The sequence below is a fragment of the Hypanus sabinus genome, chromosome 15 (genome assembly GCF_030144855.1).
Source record: "Hypanus sabinus isolate sHypSab1 chromosome 15, sHypSab1.hap1, whole genome shotgun sequence".
In the NCBI taxonomy this organism is placed as follows: domain Eukaryota; kingdom Metazoa; phylum Chordata; class Chondrichthyes; order Myliobatiformes; family Dasyatidae; genus Hypanus; species Hypanus sabinus.
In genome coordinates, this window is record NC_082720.1 from 20,714,697 (window position 1) to 20,735,715 (window position 21,019).

Here is a 21,019-nt window from a genome sequence, read left to right on the forward strand (position 1 = left end):
AACTCCTATCACAACCACAGAGAAGGGCCCAGATTGTTTCACAGTCACAAGTCTCACCAACCAAGCAGAAAGACACTACCCTACAAGACTAGCAAAGCCTCCACAGCAGTTAAATCTTTTGGCCTGAGTGGGACAATTTAAAATTTACTAATCTGTGGATGTCGATATAGTAGTTGTATTAAATAATATACTGTGTATATAGTTGAGATGCATTCTCTATTGAGCTGGAGTTTATAGCTAAGCAGGGAGGTGTGTTTTGTAGTTAATATTTCAGTAATGTTCAAGTAATTTTGTAAATGTTGTTGATTAAGCATTCTTGTTTGTTTCAATAATTCTTTATGGGTTTTATGTGTGTGCATAAATTGTATATGTTATTACGCTATCACATGATACGTGCATGCCTCTCTTAAAGCAAGCCCAAAGTTAGACATGCATTTTCCGACTGCCATGTCTAGCTTTGAATTAGTTTAATGTTTTGAAGTTGCAAAACATAACACAGACTGTCGACAATTTTTTTCTCTCACAGATGCTGCATGACCCACTGAGTTCTTCCAGCACATCATTTGTTACTAGTAATTTGGCACTGATTTTTGGTCATTTCTGGTAAGATAATACTCTTTATTTCCTTATAGCTCAATGCCACTTTTGTTTGATAACACCCCATAAAGCATTGTGATGGATTTTACTGCTTATAGAGTATCTATTGATGATGGAACACATTGGTCAAAAGTACATTGTTAGTGTGGTTTCTGTAGTTGACAAGTCTTTCTTGCTTGGGAAGCCAGAAAAAATGTCTCTATTTGAGAAACTGGTCTGCTGGCTGATCGGAAATAACATCTCCTCCTTGCTGACAATCAACACTGGCACACCTCAAGGATGCGTGCATAGCCTGCTGCTCTGTTCTCTCTACACCTATGACCGTGTGGCTAGGCACAGCTCAAACACCTATAAACTGGCTGACAACACATCTGTTGTTTGCAGAATCTCAGTTGGTAACGAAGAGACATACAGGAGTGAGATAGATCAGCTGGTTGAGTTGAATGTCACAACAATAACTTTGCAATCAGTCTTGGTAAGACTAAGGAATTGATTGTGGACTTCAGGAAGGTGAAATCAAGGGAACATACACTAGTCCTCATTGAGGGATCAGCAGTGGAAAATGTGAGCAGTTTCAAGTTCCTGGGTGTCAACACCTCTGAAGATCCACCTTGATGCAATTGCAAAGAAGGCACAACAGCAATTATATTTCATTAGGAGTTTGAGGGGATTTGGCATGTTACCAAATACTCCAGCATATTTATACAGATGTAGAGCATTCTAACTTGTTGCATCACTGACTGGTACGGACAAGCCACTGAACAGGATCAGAAACAGCTGCAGAAGGTGTAAACTCAGCCAGCTCCATCATGGGTGCTAGCCTCCTCAGCATCGAGGACATCTTCAAAAGGTGATGTCTCAAAAAGGCAGCTTCAATCATTTAGAGCCCCCACTATTTGGGATATGCCCTCTGCTCATAGTTACCATCAGGTAGGAGGTACAGGAGACTGAAGACACACCCTCAACATTTTAGGAACAGCTTCTTCCCCTCTGCCATCTGATTTCTTAATGGACAATGAACCAACCCATGAACACTACGTCGCTATTCTTGCTCACTTGTTGCACTACTTATTTAATTTAATTTATTTTTAATATATATTTCTTATTGTAATTAACAGTTTTTTAATATATTATAATATACTGCTGCTGCAAAACACCAGATTTCATGACATATACCAGTGATATTAAACCTGACTCTGACTCTGCCTCTTGATTGTATGCTCAAGTATTTTCAAGTCAGCTATTGCTTCAACAAGAGAACAAAATAATATTTTCCATATTTCTAGGCAGCATCTGAGTTCCAATTATTGAGAAGGAGTATTATGGCTTATAATGAAAGTCTATTGCTGCTCTGACACAAAAGAAGGCGGCAAGGACAACTGTTCTTTGTGGTACATGTGCTCGCCTCAGCACAGCTGTCAGTATTTTTAGGTTCCTGTTCACTTACAGTTAGACAACAATCAGCACAAACAATAGATCTACTCACAACTAATCCCGGTTCCACTCTTCAGCATGTTTTTCAAATTCCATCTGTTGCTTCTCTAGGAATTAAGCATCAAAAAATTTCTGTGTGGGGAAAGTGGCATTTTAGCTTAATGTTCAATTCTTAAAATTTTGCAATCTACTTCAATTTAGAATAGCAAAATTGTGAATTTGCTGTCAATTGAAAGGGAAATCCTGCAGAAAGCCTCTTGTGCTATTTTACTAGATCTATACATTCAAACTGAAGCATACAGGTGACAGTTACTTTTATTTTGCTATTAGCACAAAGAAGGAGTTGTGGGGAATAAAAAGCTATTTCTGCTTGCCATCCTAGACTTACGGAGAGTAAACCGGCTGCATAGCCCTCTCCCTCTCTCCCTCCCTCCCCCTCTCTCTCCCTCCACTCACTATTCTCTCTCTCATTCACTTATCATTTACCTGTTATGCAATTTTTCTTGTACACTGGCTTCATGATGGGGCTGTATGTTGAGCAGACTTTCATAGATGTAATACATACTCAGATATTGTAACACATTATAGAACAATAGTGACTGGTAGTGTGCTTGATGATGTCCTGTGCAAAACTGTTGCATCTGTCAATTAATCTGCAGTAGATACTTTTCAATAAGATATGGCAGAGGACTCAGCAGGCAGGCTAAACTAAAAAGTTTAAGCTAGTATAAATCTTAAAGATAAGTCATATAATTGTACAAAGAGGTAACAGTTCAGAAAATATCAAACATAACAATTAATGACTAAAAGAAGGTAAAATTCAAGTATGAAATAAAACAAGCTCAGAGAAAAAATGTCAGAATTTATAAAGATACTTAAAAAATAATGTACTCTCAAATACTGACCTATAACAAGTGAATTTAAGGAATTAGTAATGAAAATGTGGATACTGTGGATGAATTAAGCAGGTATTTAATATCAGTATTCACTACAGAAGAGACAAATAGCAAAATAGCTTCTCTCAGTTTCGAGTTGCTGTTCTTGGAAGGGCCACTGGGTCCCAAAGCCCTGAGATATTATCAAAATTCTGGGATCTATGGATTGGACTGGAGTTCATACTAACTGTAACTCATATTGGCCTCTTTCAGTTCTGTATTTTTTTCATGCCCTTGCCCATTCAGATTGGCAGATTGGGAGTCTGAGGTTTGGTGTTCTTGTTTCTCTGTTTTGGTGTGGGGGAGAGTTGGGGGGGCTTGGGGGTTTGTGAGTTTTTGTTTCTTTTCCTTTTCGTACAGGAGGGTGATTGATGTCTTTCTATCAACTACTACGGGTTTCTGTATCTCATGGCTGTCTGGAGAAGACAAATCTCGGAGTTGCATACATACTTCAATAATAAAATGAACCTTTGAAATCAATCAATAGAAGGGCAGGAGGTAAAGAAAACTGGGCGTTTGCACGCTATAGGTATTGATCAACCTTGTCATTAGGTTTTAAAGGAAATAGCCAGAGAAGTAATTTTCGTATTGGTTTTAATTTTCTAATATTCGTTAGATTTGGGAAAGACAATAGACAATAGACAATAGGTGCAGAAGTAGACCATTTGGCCCCTCGAGTCTGCACCGCCATTCTGAGATCATGGCTGATCATTCACTATCAATACCCAGTCCCTGCCTTGTCCCCATATCCCTTGATTCCCCTATCCATCAGATATCTATCCAGCTCCTTCTTGAAAGCATCCAGAGAATTGGCCTCCACCGTCTTCCGAGGCAGTGCATTCCACACCTCCACAACTCTCTGAGAGAAGAAGCTCTTCCTCAACTCTGTTTTAAATAACTGACCTCTTATTCTCAATCCATGCCCTCTGGTACTGGACTCTCCCAACATCTGGAACATATTTCCTGCCTCAATCCTATCAAATCCTTTAATTATCTTAAACGTTTCAATCAGATCCCCTCTCAATCTCCTCAATTCCAGCGTGTACAAGCCCAATTTCTCCAGTCTCTCTGCGTAAAACAGCCCTGCCATCCCAGGAATCAACCTAGTGAATCTACGCTGCACTTCCTCAATTGCCAGAATGTCCTTCCTTAAACCTGGAGACCAAAACTGTACACAATATTCCAGGTGTGGTCTCACCAGGGCCCTGTACAAATGCAAAAGAACATCCTTGCTCTTGTATTCAATTCCCCTTGTAACAAAGGCCAACATTCCATTTGCCCTCTTCACTGCCTGTTGCACTTGCTCATTCACCTTCATTGACTGGTGAACTAGGACTCCTAGGTCTCTTTGCATTTCTCCCTTATCTAACTCGACACCGTTCAGACAATACTCTGCCCTCTTGTTCCAGCTTCCAAAGTGGATAACTTCACATTTATTCACATTGAATGACATCTGCCAAGTATCTGCCCACTCACCCAGCCTATCCAAGTCTCCCTGTATTCTCCTAACGTCCTCTTCGCATGTCACACTGCCACCCAGTTTAGTATCGTCAGCAAACTTGCTGATATAGTTTTCAGTGCCCTCATCTAAATCATTGACATAAATCGTAAAGAGCTGTGGTCCCAATACAGAGCCCTGTGGTACCCCACTAGTCACCTCCAGCCAGTCTGAGAAACACCCATTCACTGCTACCCTTTGCTTTCTATCTGCCAACCAGTTTTCTATCCATGTTGAAACCCTGCCCCCAATGCCATGAGCTCTGATTTTACTCACCAATCTCCTATGTGGCACCTTATCGAATGCCTTCTGAAAATCTAAGTACACAACATCTACTAGCTTACCCTCGTCTAACATCCTTGTTACACCCTCAAAAAACTCCAACAGATTAGTCAAGCATGATTTGCCCTTGGTAAATCCATGCTGGCTCGGCCTAATCCTATTTCTGCCATCTAGATGTGCCACTATTTCGTCCTTAACAATGGACTCAAGCATCTTCCCCACGACTGACGTTAGGCTAACAGGGCGATAGTTCTCCGTTTTCTCCTTCCCTCCCTTCTTGAAAAGTGGGACAACATTAGCCACTCTCCAATCTTCAGGAACTGATCCTGAATCTAAGGAACATCGGAAAATGATTACCAATGCATCCGCAATTTCCTGAGCCACCTCTTTTAGAACCCTCGGATGCAGACCATCTGGACCCGGGGATTTATTAGCCTTCAGTCCTACCAGTCTACTCATCACAGTTTCTTTCCTAATGTCAATCTGTCTCAATTCCTCTGATATCTTATGACCCTGGCCCATCCATACATCTGGGAGATTGCTTGTGTCCTCCCTGGTGAAGACAGATCTAAAGTATGCATTGAATTCTGTTGCCATTTCCCTGTTTCCCATAACAATTTCTCCCAATTCATTCTTCAAGGGGCCAACATTGTTCTTAACTATCTTCTTTCTCTTCACATAGCTAAAAAAGCTTTTGCTATCCCCTTTTATATTCCTGGCTAGACTGAGCTCATTTCTCTCCGTATTGCTTTTTTAGTTAAGATCTGCTGTTCCTTAAAACTTTCCCAATCATCTGTATTCCCACTCATCTTAGCCCTGTCATACTTCTTTTTCTTTAATGCTATACAATTTCTGACTTCCTTTGTCAACCACTGTGGCCCCTTCCCCCTCTTTGAATCCTTCCTTCTCATTGGAATGAACTGCATTTGCATCTTTTGTATTATGCCCAAGAATATCTGCCACTGCTGATCCGCTGTCTTTCCTGCCAGGGCATCCGCCCATTTAACTTTGGCCAGCTCTTCCCTCATGGCTCCGTAGTCTACTTTATTTAATTGCAACACTGACACCTCTGATCTGCCCCTATCCCTCTCAAATTGTAGATAAAAACTTATGTTATGATCACTACTTCCTAATGGCTCCCTTACTTCAAGATCACTTATCAATTCCTGTTCATTACACATAACCAAGTCCAAAATAGCCTCGTTCCTGGTTGGCTCAAGCACAAGCTGTTCCAAAAATACATCCCTTAGACACTCCACAAACTCCCTATCCTGGGGTCCAGCACCTACCTGATTCTCCCAGTCCACCTGCATGTTGAAATCTCCCATAATGACTGCATTACCTTTAGCACATGCCAATGTTAACTCCCTAATCAACTTGTACCCAATATCCACGCTACTGTTTGGGGGCCTGTACACAACACCCATTAGGGTCTTTTTACCCTTACTGTTCCTCAGCTCAATCCACACAGACTCTACTTCCCCTGTTCCCAAGTCACCTCTTGCTAAGGACTGAATCTCATTCCTCACCAACAGGGCCACCCCACCCCCTCTTCCCATATTTCTGTCTCTACGATAGCACGTATACCCTGGTACACTCAATTCCCAGGCCTGATCCCCTTGCAGCCATGTCTCCGTTATCCCAACAATATTGTAGTTCCCCATTTTCATCTGAGCTTCAAGCTCATCTGTCTTATTTCTGACACTACGCGCATTCAAGTATAGAATTCTTAGCCCATTCCTCCTCTCTTTGCTTAAAACACTGTCTACTGTACCTAACCCAGCTCCTTGAACTTCCATCTGGCAAATTGCACCCTGAATTTTGATGACCTTCTCAAGATCACCCAAACCTTGTACACATTTAACCCCATGCACCTTCTGACCAATCCTCTGGATCTGGATCCCTGCCCCCTGCACATCTAGTTTAAACCCCCCCCCCCGAGCAGCACTGGCAAATACTCCTGCAAGAATGTTAGTACCCCTCCGGTTCAGATGTAGACCGTCCCTTCGAAACAGATCCCAATGTCCCTGGAACAAAGACCAATTATCCAAAAACCTGAACCCTTCCTTCCTGCACCATGCTCTCAGCCTCGTATTAATGTGCATAATCATTCTATTCTTCGCCTCACTCGCACGTGGCACAGGTAGCAATCCCGAGATTGTCACCCTGGAGGTCCTGCCTTTCAGCTTCACTCCTAACTCCCTGAACTCTCTAAGCAGGACCCCCTCACTCACCTTACCTACATCATTGGTCCCTACATGGACCACTACATCTGGGTTCATGCCCTCATTCTCAAGAATAGCCTGCACCCGATCTGAGATGTCCCGGACCCTGGCACCAGGGAGGCAACATACCATCCGAGACTCCCGATCTGCCCCACAAAATCTCCTATTTGCCCCCCTAACTATAGAGTCCCCTAAAACTATCGCTCTCTTCTCTTCCCTCCTCCCCTTACGTTAGTGAAATGTTTCATTAATGCAAACACGAGGAAATCTGCAGATGCTGGAAATTCAAACAACAACACACACAAAATGCTGGTGGAACACAGCAGGCCAGACAGCATCTATAAGAAGAAGTACAGTCGATGTTTCGGGCCGAGACCCTTCGTCAGGACTGACCCTCCGTCAGCTTTTTCAAATGAAAGAAGTAAGATGGAAACCAGTAATTATAGGCCTGTCACTTAAACAGGTGTTAATGAGAAAATAAGATATTACAGACATTATAGTAAGACAGTTCAAAAAATTCAGGATTTTCAGGGAAAGTCAACATTAAACTCAAGGAACTCAGTAGGTAAGTCAGTATCTATGGAAGTGGGCAGTCAATGATTTGGTTTGAAACCCATTCATCTGGACTGAATAGCTGACATCTGGCTGATTACCCCATTATCACAGAGGTTAAAAGGCAGCGGAAGCAGAGACTTTGAATATTTTTGAACAACTCTCATTGAGTAATCAGCTAGGCAGGAGTGCAGAGGTGAGGTTACAATTGTTTTGGCCATGCACATGAGATAGCAGAGTACTTTTGAGGGGCTGAGTGGCCTACTTCTTATTCTAATCCATATGTTTATACATTCTGACTACCGTGCCTACCAACAGGCAGAATAATGCCTTATTTAGTAAATACAAAACTAAGTGAACAGGGAATTAAGAGAAATGTAACAGCAATTAGCAGTGGATTATTAAAGTGCAGACATTACTCATAGAAACCCAGTGGTGTTCAGGTGTGTTGTCATAAAGATGGAGGGGTTTTTGTCCATTCCTGTCTCTGAACCATCTGTTTCAGCTAAATCAAAGATCTGAAATGTAAGTTCAACAAGGCCTTCACTGCCAGCAGGATGTAATTAAATAACAGTAGCAGGTGATAATCACCAGGTCAGGACCTTCCGCCCAGGTCTGAATAATGGGACCATTAAGAAGCATCTAATATGTGCGGTCAGATCTCTTTATCTAATTAAAGGATAGGGCTGAAATGCTGTGAAAAGCCCTGACACTGATTGTCTATGTCTTCTTAATTCCTTTATCAAAGAGGTCCAATGAAGAGGATTCTTCATCCAGCATCAAGGCCTGTGTTCTGAAGGAAATGGAAGGGTGAGTGCGATTGGATTATCCGGTTCTCACCAGTAAGGGGGCTCTTCAGCTGTTCAGTCACCAGCAGTCTCCTCTTGTTTACCATGTGCTTAACACATAACCTTTGACATGCTGAATAAGGCAGATGAAGTGTTCAGTCCATTGTTAGTGCCCCAAAGAAATCAGTACTAGTTACCAGAGCCAGTTCCACTTAAGTGAGTACCTGAGAACTCATTTATTCTACCACCTGAATTGTAACATGAAATAATCTTTGGTCCTTGATTAAATTAAATCTTTAAACTGGAGATTTAAAGCTATAATATTCCCATTAAGTGCCTGCCTTTTGTCCTCGATTACATTTGCAAGCTACTCACCATGTTTACACACTCTTAATTTGCGCCAACACACATTGGCCTTATAATGTTGACTAAACTTAGTTACCTAAATTATCTGCAGTAGTGACCAATTTTGGTGTATTAATTTTAGTCTTATTCAATTAGCCTACAACAATGGAAATAGTTTGTTAATCCACAGGAAAGAAGGAATGAAGAAACAGTTTAGATAATATTGTTAGAAAGGAGGAACATTATCAGAAAAAATATGCTTGAGGAAGATGGCATTAATTGTTTAAGAAAGATATTCATCAGAAAAAGAAAGAAATTAATCAGGGAAACAGAGAAATTATAAATATTGGCCAGGACAGTAGGATAATTCTCTGTTTTGTTTTATACATTTGTCATTTCTACGTTCGTAAAAGAGGAACATTGTGCTCAGTTTAAAATAACCTCTTCTCAGGGCCACACTCTGGGAGCAAATGGTTTATGTGCAAGATTTCAGAAGTGAGATTTGATGCCTCAAACTTCTGACCTGGAGATGAAAGATTGACCAGGATAGTGCTGTTCGGAATACAACAGAGTGAATATAAGGTAACTGGGAATATAAAAGTCTGCAAATATAGAACAGGGTTAATTTTTGTAGAAAATGTAAGGCTGAGGAGTGATCTAAGTGAAGCCTTTAAAATTATAAACAACTGTTGTGATAAATCAGAGAAAATATTTATAGTGGTGAATAAGTCCTAAATTAGTAGTTGTAATTATAAAATATAGGTGTCCCCCAAGATAATAGGGTGGGGGGGGGGAAATAAGAGTAAAGCTGTGTCATCTGCAAACGTGTCAAGAAATGTGCATTGAAATGAAACTTGATTTTCTTTCATACAAATTCCATGAGAATGATTTTTATTACATATCTCATTTTGGGTAGTAATTGGTGAATTCAATAAGGGCAAATTTCTGTGAAGTAGTGGTTGCTTGTAGTCACTAGTAAATACAATAAGAAATTAAGGAAGAAACTCTTTACGGAGAGTATCGCTAGAATTTCTGATGCAGATGAAATCAATGACATGGATACTTTTAAGGGGCAGGTGAAAAAGTTTATGTGGAAAGAAGAAATAGAGGGCAATGCTGATAGTTTGGGTGATGTACATTGGGAATGTATCAACAGAAGTTCAGGTAATCCATTAGTTTAGGACTAATTGGGTCTACTTTTGGTCTATTTTGGGTGTAAATCCTATGTAATGTTCATATAAGGTCATATCAAGGAAGAAAAATTATCAACTTGTGTCCTGGCATGAAACTAGTTTTGCGGATTAGGTGACTGTTTTAATGGCCAATTTCACTTGTACAGGTTGAGCACCCCTTACTGGAAATCCCAACATCTGAAAACCTCTGAAACCCGACATGAGGTCACAAATAGAAAATTCCACAAGATGCTGGGAAGCTTCCCAGGAAATGTGCGCCGCAGACAATCCTGAGAAGTGATCTCACATAAGTAATGAACAGAAGTTAATGAAAAACAGAAAAGAACAGTGGATAAAGTGAAAAAGAAAGATCCTGAGGCTGTATTGAAAGAGTGGATTTGGCAGTGTCGGAGAGAACATTGCTGATCATGAAACAAGCCAAGATCTATCACGGTGAACTGAAAATTGAAGGTAATTGTGAGTATTCAGTAGGCTGGTTGCAGAATTTTATAAAAAGGCACAGCATTAATTTTTTTTAAGATTTGTGGTGATAAAGCATCTGCTGATCATGAAGCAGTCAAGAAATTGATTGATGAGTTTGCCAAAATTGTCACTGATGAGAATCTAACACTCTGAAGGGCTGCATCGGTACATATGTGTGATGAATAAGTGTAAGAAAAAGACCGCTAACCGGTAGCATGTCAATTCATAGTCGGGAATGATGTGATGCCAAACAGCTGCTGACTGTCCACCTGGGCAGCAAAGGCAGTGATAGCTTACATTTCTGATGGTTCAATGTATACATTATTGTTTCATACACAAATCTATTAAAATATTAATTTGTTAAATATTAAAATAAATTTTAGTTTTTATTGATGTTAATTGTTGCATATTATATGCTAAACTATTAAATTATTTTAAATGTTATAATATCACTGCCAAGGTACATGTATCAGCTGTGTATGTAATGTAAATGGACTTCGGTCCTTTCCCCGTTATCTCATTATATAGATGCAAATATTACAAAATCTAAAAAAATCTGAAATCTGAATCAGTTCTGGCCCGAAGCATTTCAGATAAGAGGTGCATAACCTGTATTGATTTGAAATTGATTGCCATTAAAAATAAAATTCAGCCAGTTCTTGCAGGCTTTTCATATCTGTTTTAATGTCAAGGAAGCCATTGAGAATGCTGTTTCAAGTCTCTGAAAACATACCAAAATGAAAATCAAATACTTGTTAAATAATGGCAGCTCTGGCATTCCCCTAGGTTCATACCTCATTGATTACGAAACAGCAAACAATCAAAATTACTCTTCAGTATCTTCTTTTTTTTAAACAGGAAATCAAAAGTTTTCTCCTAATCAATGAACAATACATTTTGAGATGAACAGTTGCAATACATGGAAGCTTAAAAGTACAAAGTGCAAGATAAGAAAAATAGAAGTGGGAAAGGCATCTAGTTCAAAGTCATGTTCCGGATTCATCTGCAGTCTTCTCCACCAGGACCACTAAGAGAGAGCACTGCAGGAAATACAGGACAAGCAAAGGCATGCAGAAGACAGGCAAAGAGATTATGGGCAAAGGATTAAAATAATCAGTAAACATAGGGAAAATGTTAATGATGATGAGTTCTTGGTTCATTTTTCATTCACTTTTGAGTTGTGTTCACAGCTGTTAGGCCAGAATCTAATAATCATCCCAAATTACCTTGGAGAATGTGATGCTGTCTTGTATTGGTCAAAGTATAAAGTACATTTATTATTCAGAGTATGTAAACCATCAAACGCCCAATGAGCAGAGAGAAAATATAACAAAGCATGTAAACAATAAAAGTAAGCAATTAGCATTTAGAATGAAAGTGATTCCTCAGACACGAAGCCAAGAACAACTGGAACGGGCTAGAGATTCATCCTCAGTTCAGTGTGGAGTGGAGAAAACTTCGTACAGCTCACAGACACAAAGCCTCCCGGAGCAGGCCGCTGCCTCAGTGTGGAGTGGAGAAAATGTCACAGAGCAGTGAGCAGGACTGGCCCAACCCTCACTTCTGATCGCAACATCCCACCTTTTCAATCTATCTGGCCCAGAGTTTAAATCATACAAACATCGGGTCATTCCTCGCTTTAAGACCTGGGCCCTATCACATCGATATGCTCTGGGCCTGGATCTCGCCACCACTTTTCAGCTTCTACCCAACTTTTCCAAATCAACCCAGTGCTTAGATCCATCAAACCTCGCTCTCAGATTAGGTGAGTGGGCCTCAAATCCCTCGCTCCTCTGCTCTACTCACTTCAAATATGCTGCGACCTTGCCCAGACTTTGCCTCGCACCTGCATGTTTCATCCTTTGCTCTGCCTCACCTTTGCTTTCCTCCTGTGGTGATCATGTTATTAATAAAGTATTTATTTGTATTCCTTGTTTTGTTAACTGCCCGGAAGTAGTCGCTGGACTTCAGCAGCACCATCTTATACCAGAAGTAATTGTGCTGTCTTTACGACAGTTATTTAGTTTATAATATTTTCGCTTAGTAATTCATTCAATAGTATTTTCTAGTTAGAATTAGAAGTGTTTAAAGTATATTCATTGCATGTAAAATATATCGGCATGCGATGACGTCACATCCGGTTTCGCTGCGTCTTGTGGGAAAACACCGGTTTGAAATTAGCGCGAGGGTGGGGGCTTTCCACGAGGCTCACCTGAGCAGAAGTAGTTTTGCAGGCATGAGAAATCGCAGTGAGAGCAACGCTGTAAGTTAATAGATAATCGATATATTGAACTAAGATGTTAATGCCGATCCTGTTAGAAGTAACGACGGTAGATAATGTTTATGCTTTCGTTAGTTAAAGAGTCGCGGATAGTTTGCATGGAAGTGTATTTAAAGTAGTCAATGGAGCAGGTAAACTCTCCCTGTATACTGCACCTTAGTGTAATGTAGTTATAGTCACCTTTGCAAGTATTTACACTTGAAATGTGATATTAAGGAAGGAACAAATACTATATCAATCTTGTATTGTTTTATCAACAGTTTTCACCATATGTTAATGTGAAGAGTGAACAGTAAATGGTTAATCTTACTGCGATCTGGTTCTTATTAACTGGTTTATCTCGACGTTAAATTCGACGTTATCAGTTACACGCGAAGGAGAACGTTACAGTAATACTTGCAATACCTTGGGTGAGCTTTCCCAGATTTCGGAGTCAGCAGCTGAAGAGAAATGCAGATATATTTCTAAGTCAGGATTCTGCCTGAGTTGAAGGAAATATTGCAAGTTTTAATGTGCTCTGTCCAGGTGAAATCCTGTCTCACTAGGTTCACTGAGTTCTTTGAAGCTGGAGCTAAGAAGACTGATGAGACCAGGGTGGGGGACATTTCCCTATGATGGACTTCAGTAAGGCACTTAACAAGATTTTGTATTGAAGGCTGGTCCAGAAGGCATATGTGATCCAAGATAAGGAAGATAATTGGATTCGAAATCAGATTGGTGGTAAAAAGCACAAGGTGATGGCGGAAGGATGTTTTTCTGATTATGTGCTTGTGACCAGCGGTCTATCACAGGAATTGGTGTTAGAACCTTTGCTATTAATGATACGTTAACAAACTGGATACAAATGTGGGAGATGTGAATAGTATTTTACAGGTGACACAAATATTGGTGGGATGGAGAGCAAACATGATAGCTTGCGGCAACAGCAGGATATAAATGAGATGAAAAGTTGGTAGTACTTTGGCAGATAAAATTTAAACTTTGGCAAATGCAGGGTGATGCACTTGTGGAAGTTGTATAAGAGTCTGACATAAACAGTAAATGGACAGGCATTAGGGAACATTGCTGAATGGAGGAACCTTGGGGTTTAAGTCCATAGTTCCCTGAAAGTGGCAACACAGGTAGCCAGAATGATGAAGGGAACATATGGCGAACTTGACGTCATAGATCAGTGCATAGCGTATAAAAGTTGTGGGGAGCGGGATTCCATGGAGCTTTACAAGACCATATGGAGGATTGTGTGTAGCTTGCATCACCATCATGAAGAAGGATGTGATTATGCTGGAGAGAATGCAGCTGAGGTTGATCACAATACTGCCTGATTTTAAAACTTTGGGCATGGGGAGGGACTGAATAGGCTGAGCTTGCTTTCCTGGTAGTGAAGGAGGTTTGAGAGGTAACCTGATAGGGATATATAAAGTTATAAGAGTCATAAATTGTCTGAATCATTTTCCTTTCGGAGGAAGATGGCGCTAGTGAACAACGTTACCAAGGGCGACGTCAGCAAAATGGATCACTGAGCAACTGCTTTTACTTCCTTTACATCTTCTTTTTATTTCAGATGTGGCTCTGCTAATGTTAGAGTTCTGTTATCTACATTCTGACAAAGCATTTTTGGGTTGATCAGGCAATCGGGTAACCTGGCGCTTTCCTGTCTCTGAGAGGGTACCACAAGACGATGAGCAAACCATGCAACATGGAGGCCAGCAAGCCCATGATCAACTCCATCTCTTGCCAGTCTTACCAATTAAAGCACCAAGGAAGATTGAAACCATCAAGGCAGGTACAGAGTTCTGCGCTGTCTACCAGCCTCCTAGAGTGGCAGTCTCCCCCTCTCCCCGTCTCTCTCTCTCTCTGCTTGCTGTTCCTGAGGGAAGGTCCTTGTATTCGAATGATCTCTCTCTCTCTCTCTCGATGCTGTCAGAGCAAGGTTTAATCGACGCGCTTTGTGGATTGTGGACTCTAATTCACATTTATGATGTGTTCTAGTTTCTGATTCCTCCTTTTTTTGCAGCTAATTTGTGTGATTTTGAATCAGGACAGCCTACAGATAACGAACACTGAGCTGAACTGAAATATGCCTTTTGATTCTGTGTTTTATATTTTGCTCTTACTTTTTGTTGCCGTTTGTGTCATTTGTTTTGTGTGTGGGGGGTCGGGGGGCCTTGATCTTTTTTTCTTTGAGTGTGTTTCATGTTTCTTGTTGGCTTCATGGCTGTCTGTGGGAAAGAAGAATTTACTTTGTACTTTGATATCAAAAATAAGAAGGCTTAAGTTTAATAGAGGAAGGAGTTATAAAGAGGATATGAGGGGGAAATACTTTGCATCAAACTGGTTGATACGGAGGTGGTGAAATTAGACGTGATCACAATGTTTAAGGGGCATTTCAACAGCAATGGAACAGACAAGTTAAAGAAGAACATGGACCTAATGTTGGCAGATGGAATTAATGCTGTTGGGTGAATAGGTTAGCATACACTTGTTGGGCAATTTCTGTGACATGTGACTTTTCTTGACACCATAATATTCATTTGGATATTCCAGTGATCTGTCAACATAACCAGCTCCAAGCTCTCCCCTCCTTACACTGCACCAGCAAGGTAATGATGGAAAAATTGGTAAAGTTAATGCCCTTGAATGTTAAAAGGGAGTAATTTCTATTCTCTTGTTTGAGTTGGTCCTTGCCTTTAACTTGGGTAGAGGTTTATACTTTCTGCCACTTCCCAGCTAATACCCAGATGGTCTTGGGTCTTGGGGATTGGGAGCATAGCTCCCTTACCATTTGAAACTTTTTCTCTTCATAGCAATATGCTGTCAGTGTGTCCTTGATAGCTGAAGGGACTCCCAAAATCATTATCTCCTCATTTTTCTCATCTTTTCCTTTTGCTGCTCTCACATCTCCTGGTAGACAGTTGTTGTCAAGAGCTGAGGCTGCGTAATTGCTCGGATTTGAAGGATGCAACAAACATTGGGAGGTCCATTCTGTGCTACACAGCAAGGTACCTCAAAGCATTCCAGGCAGATAAAGTATTGCCTAAAGCCTGCTGACTCACACTGCAGGAAACATCATGGCTCCTCTTACATCTATGCTTAGATTGCAAATGGATGTCAAAAGTTTGAGGAGAAAAGGATCAATAAAGGTACAGACTTGCAGTACCCCAAAGACTACTCGTTCACCAATAATTAGACATCCCACAGGCTCTCTCTCCTAATAAGAGAAAAAGAGCTTTATTTTGTAATGTATGACAAGTCTATTAGGTAATGCTGGTGCTATATAGAATAATAGGAAACTCAAACATGATATCCAATGCAGAAACATCCTTCTTGTGAGAAATATAAATTCACTTATGTGTATGAGGTCCTCTAAGGACAGGATTTTTGCCTTTTTAAACCATTATACCTGATAACCTGCAAGAGGACCATATCTCCATGCCATAGGGTTTGGAGGCTTGCATGCCTCAATAACCTTGAGAGCTATGTTAGCTGGAGTCAGGGCTTTATGTTTCGGTTCTTGTGAAACAGGAAACAGGCTTGAGGTCAGGCTAAGAGTGATCCACCAGTCCTTCTGGTTTGGGGGTTCGGCTCCAGGCTAACAACTCTGACTGGTAAAGTAAAGCTGTTATGGAAACAGCAACAAAGTGCCCTTCCACACCTAAGTGTGATGGTATTCCTGAGTCTCCACCTGGGACTTGCATGACTGACAGCAGTGAAAGCCGAGATGCTGACATAACGAAGGAAGCCCTGAACACTGCCAGAGATGGGGGACCTTCAATGTCGCCTGAAATGCCAGTGGCGTAACAGGCAGTAAATAGTTAGATACCTGATTAACAACTCTTTTTAAAGCTCGTTTTGAAATGAGTTAGATATATTTTTCACTTTTTAGTGCTGGCTTTTTTTTCCCCAATTAAAGTGCATCTGAAAATTGAGCTAGAAAGTGTTGGAAAAGAAAACTGGTCTTAAAGTAAGTTCATACTCGCCCAATAATGACGAGCATTTCAAACCTTTTCTCATCCCTAGGGCCAATATGATGAAAACTTGTAGACACTAATGATCACAAAGATTCACAGGACAGTTTTAAAGTCTTTGACTGCTTTACAGTCAAAATGTGTCTCTATATCAAAGGATATCATGATGAATGATTGAACCAAAGGCAATTTAAAAAAATCTATCACTTATTGAAGTCTGAACACAAGATTTTGGAGCCTTGAGGCAAGATATCATCTTTTTTCATTAAGTATAGACCCTTTGTATCTGAATAATTTTACCTACCAAAGTATTTTTGACTCGAAAAGGATGTCAGTTCAATCATCAAATTCATTCACGTGTATTGTGTATGTACTTGGAAGTTTGAGTTGAAAAGCATTCAAATTAGGAAACATCAATTCTCCACGTTATTACCGAAGCAGATTTTCTAGTCACATGCAAAATATTGGAAAATTAATGATGTTGTCTAACATGGAAATAGCATAACTGGATTCATAAACATGAGAAAATATGCAGATGCTGGAAATCCAAAGCACACGCATAAACATAGAAAGTCTACAGCATAATACAGGCCTTTCAGCCCACAAAGTTGTGCCGAATAGGTCCCTACCTTAGAAATTGCTAGGGTTACCCATAGCCATCTATCTTTCTAAGCTCCATGTACCTATCCAAAAGTCTCTTAACAGACTCTATTGTATCCTCCTCCACCACCGTTGCCGGCAGCCCATTCCACACATTCACCACTCCCTGAGTAAAAAACTTACCCCTGACATCTCCTCTGTACCTGCTTCCCAGCTGGAGGAACTCAGCAGGCCGGGCAACATCAATGGAAATGAATAAACAGCCGCTGTTTTGGGCCAAGGCCCTTCTTCAAGTTTGTAGCATCTGTAAATACAATTTTGATTGTTGTGTTTTTTGCTTACTGGGTAGCAGCTGAAGTAGTGTATGAGGCAAAATTCAAAAGGGCAGAAAATGCAGGACTGAAGGTGCAGTATTTAAACATGTGAAGCATTCAAAATAGGGCAGATAAACTTGTGGTGCAATTGGTTGGTATGACATTGTGGGCATCACTGAGTCATGGATGAAAGAAGACCATTGTTAGGAGCTTAACATCAAAACTTATACATTGTATCTAAAGGATGGGCAGGAAGACATAGGCAATGAAATTACACCTTTAGAAAGTGGTGACATCGGATTAGAGAATATTGAATCTTTGTGGTGGAGATAAGAAACTGCAAGGGTAAAAAAAACATTATGGGAATCATACACAAGCCTCCAAATAGTAGCCAAGGTGTGGGGTTGAGATTACAAAGGGAGCAAAAGGCATCTTATAAGGGTAATGACACAACTGTAATGGGGGAATTTAATATACAAGGGGATTGGGAAAGTCCGGTTGGTGTTGGAATCGCAAGAGAGGGGATTTGTTGAGTGCCTATGAGATGGCTGTTTAGAGCAGATTCTGCTTCAGCCTACTCAGGGAAAGGCTGTCTTAGACTGGGTGTTGTGTAATAACCCAGATCTTATTAGGGAGCTTAACGTAAAGAAGCAGCCGGCTGGTGGTATAGTGGCATCAGCACTGGACTTCAAAACAGATGGTCCTGAGTTCAAACCCAGCTGGGTCCTAACCTGGGCAGCCGCAGTAAGAAAGGCCTGGCAATCTACTCCCTATCTTGCCAAGTATCTTCCCATGGTCCATGAGGTCACAAAGAGTCAGACTCAACTAAACAAATGAACAACAACAACGTAAAGGAACCCTTAGGAACCAGTGATCATAATATAATTGAATTCATGCTCCAATTTGAGACGGAGAAGCATAACTCACATGTATCAATCTGACAATGGAATAAAGGGAATTACAAAGGGATGAGAGGGGAGCTTGCCTAGATGGATTGGAGAGAGATACTCATGGTGATGATGGCAGAATGGAGATGGCTGAAGTTTCTGGGAATAGTTCTGGATATTGACAAAGTGGCTGACAAAGGAAGTTAAGTACTGCATAAATGGGCATATAAGGTAGTAAAAGTGAATGGGAAGTTGGATGATTGGGGAGCTTTTAAAATCAACAAAAGGCAACTAAAATAGTCATAAGAAGGGGAAAAATGAAATATGAGGGCAAACTAGCCAATAATATAAAGCAGGATACCAAAAGTTTTTTCAATTATATAAAGAATAAAAGTGAGGTGAGAATTGATGTTGAACCACTAAAAAATGATGCTGGTGAGGTAGTAATGGGGTCAAAGAAATGGCAGATGAACTGAATGGGTACTTTGCATCTGTCTTCACTGTGGAAGACACTAGCATAGCAGTGTGCCAGAGGTCCATGAGTGTCAGAGAGCAGGAGTGAGTGCCGTTGCTATTACAAAGGAAAAAGTGCTAGGCAGACTCAAAGTGTCTTAAGGTGGATAAGTCACCTGGGCCAGATAGACCACATTCCAAAGAGATGACGGATGCTTTAATCATGATCTTTCAAGAATCACTTGATTCTGGTATGGTCCCAGAGGACTGGAAGATTACAAATGTCACTCCACTCATAAGAAGGAAGGAAGGCAGAAGAAAGGAAATTGTAGGCCAGTTAGCCTAAGCTTAGTGGTTGGGAAAGTGTTGGAGTCCATTAGTAAGGATGGGGTTTTGAGTTACTTGGAGACTAATGATAAAATAAATCAAAGTCAGCATGGTTTCTTTGATGGTAAGTCTTGCCGGACAAATCTGTTAGAGTTCTTTGAGGAAGTAACAAGCAGCGTGGACAAAGGGGAGGCAGTGGATGTCATTCACCTGGATTTTCAGAAGGCATTTGATAAGGTGCCACACATGAAGCAACTTAACAAGATAAAATCCAGTGGTTTTACAGGAAAGATACTGGCATGTATAGAGGAATGGCTGACAGGCAGGGGGCAGCGTGTGGGATTAAAGGGGATCTTTTCTGGTTGGCTGCTGGTGACTAGTGGTGTTCCACAGGGGGTCAGTATTGGGACCACTTCTTTTCATGTTGTTTGCCAATGATTTGGATAATGGGATTGATGGTTTTGTGGATGATACCAAGGCAGAGGGGTTGGTAGTGCTGAGGGAGCAATGAGATTCCAGCAGGGCTTAGACAAATTGGAAGTATGGGCAAAAAGGTGGCAGATGAAACACACTGTTGGGAAATGTATGATATTGCTTTTCGATAAAAGGAACAATAGTGCGGACTATTATATAAATGGGGAGAAGTTTCAAAGATCAGGGGTGCAGAGGGATTTAGGACTCCTTGTGGAAGACTCCCAGAATGTTTAGTTTACAGGTTGAGTCTGTGGTAGAGAAGGAAAATGTGATGTTGGCATTTATTTCAAGGGGGATAGAATATAAAAGTGAGGAGATAATACTGAGCCTTTATAAGACACTAGTCAGGCTGCACTTGGAGGACTGTCAACAGTTTTGAGCCCCGTATCTCAGAAAGGATGTGTTGATGTGTTGTCATTAGAGAGAGAGTACAGAGGACATTCACAAGGATGATTCCAGTAATGAAGGGGTTAACATATGAAGAGTGTTTGGCAGCTTTGGGCCTGTACTTACTGGAATTTAGAAGAATGCGGGGGGGGGGGATCTCATTGAAACCTACCAAATGTTGAAAGGACTAGATAGGGTGGATGTGGAGTGGATGTTTCCTGTGGTGGGGGTATTCAGAACTAGAGGGCACAGCCTCAGAATTGTGGGGTGAACTTTTAGAACAGAGATAAGGAGGAATCTTTTTAGCCAGAGTGTAGTATATCATTGGAATTCTCTGCCACAGACTGCAGTGGAGGCCAAGTCTGTGTGTATATTTAAGGTGGAAGTTGATCATTTCCTGATCAGTCAGGACATCAAAGGATATGGCGAGAAGGCAGGTGAGAGGTTGAGTCAGATACAGGATCAGCCATGATGGAATGGTGGAGCCGAATCGATGGGCTGAATGGTCTAATTCTGCTCCTTTGTCTTATGGTCTTGTGAGATTCTCTAAGGCTTTTGTGCGGATCTTCATCTTTACAACACATTTTACTATTTTAACAACTCTATAAAACTCAAGTTCTTGAAGGAGAAATGGATATTTTGTACTTTAGTTCCCATTTTTTTTCAAGTGCAATTTACCTGAAAACTGAGGTAGCTTGTTTTAAGGAAAGTTCATGTTTATCTGATAGTGATTACTCAATGATATTTGTTATTTCTCTCTGCGCTTTGTGGCGCATCGGGCAGCAACTCTGCCATTTCTTTAGCACTTGTCTGTTTATGAGGCTGAGCTGCTAGTTCGATGAATGGAAAGCAGGAAAGGTGCCAGCGGATTCGAACCTGGGACTACTCACCTTGAAGTCCAGCGGGAACATCACCAACCGGCACTCAACGATAGTATCAGACAGAATTTAATTGACAAAGTATACATTGTTTCAGTTCCTTATGAAACCTAAGACACTATTTACTGTGCAGCTATTTCAT

At 40.8% G+C, this 21,019-nt stretch overlaps 1 long non-coding RNA gene across 1 annotated transcript; it reads left to right on the forward strand.

Moving 5' to 3' along the window:
- Positions 1-575: 575 nt before the first annotated feature.
- LOC132405133 (uncharacterized) lies at positions 576-9,172 on the forward strand. The gene is made up of 3 exons (XR_009515771.1): positions 576-603; positions 8,272-8,333; positions 9,108-9,172. It is a non-coding gene; the product is annotated as an uncharacterized LOC132405133 (long non-coding RNA).
- Positions 9,173-21,019: the final 11,847 nt, after the last annotated feature.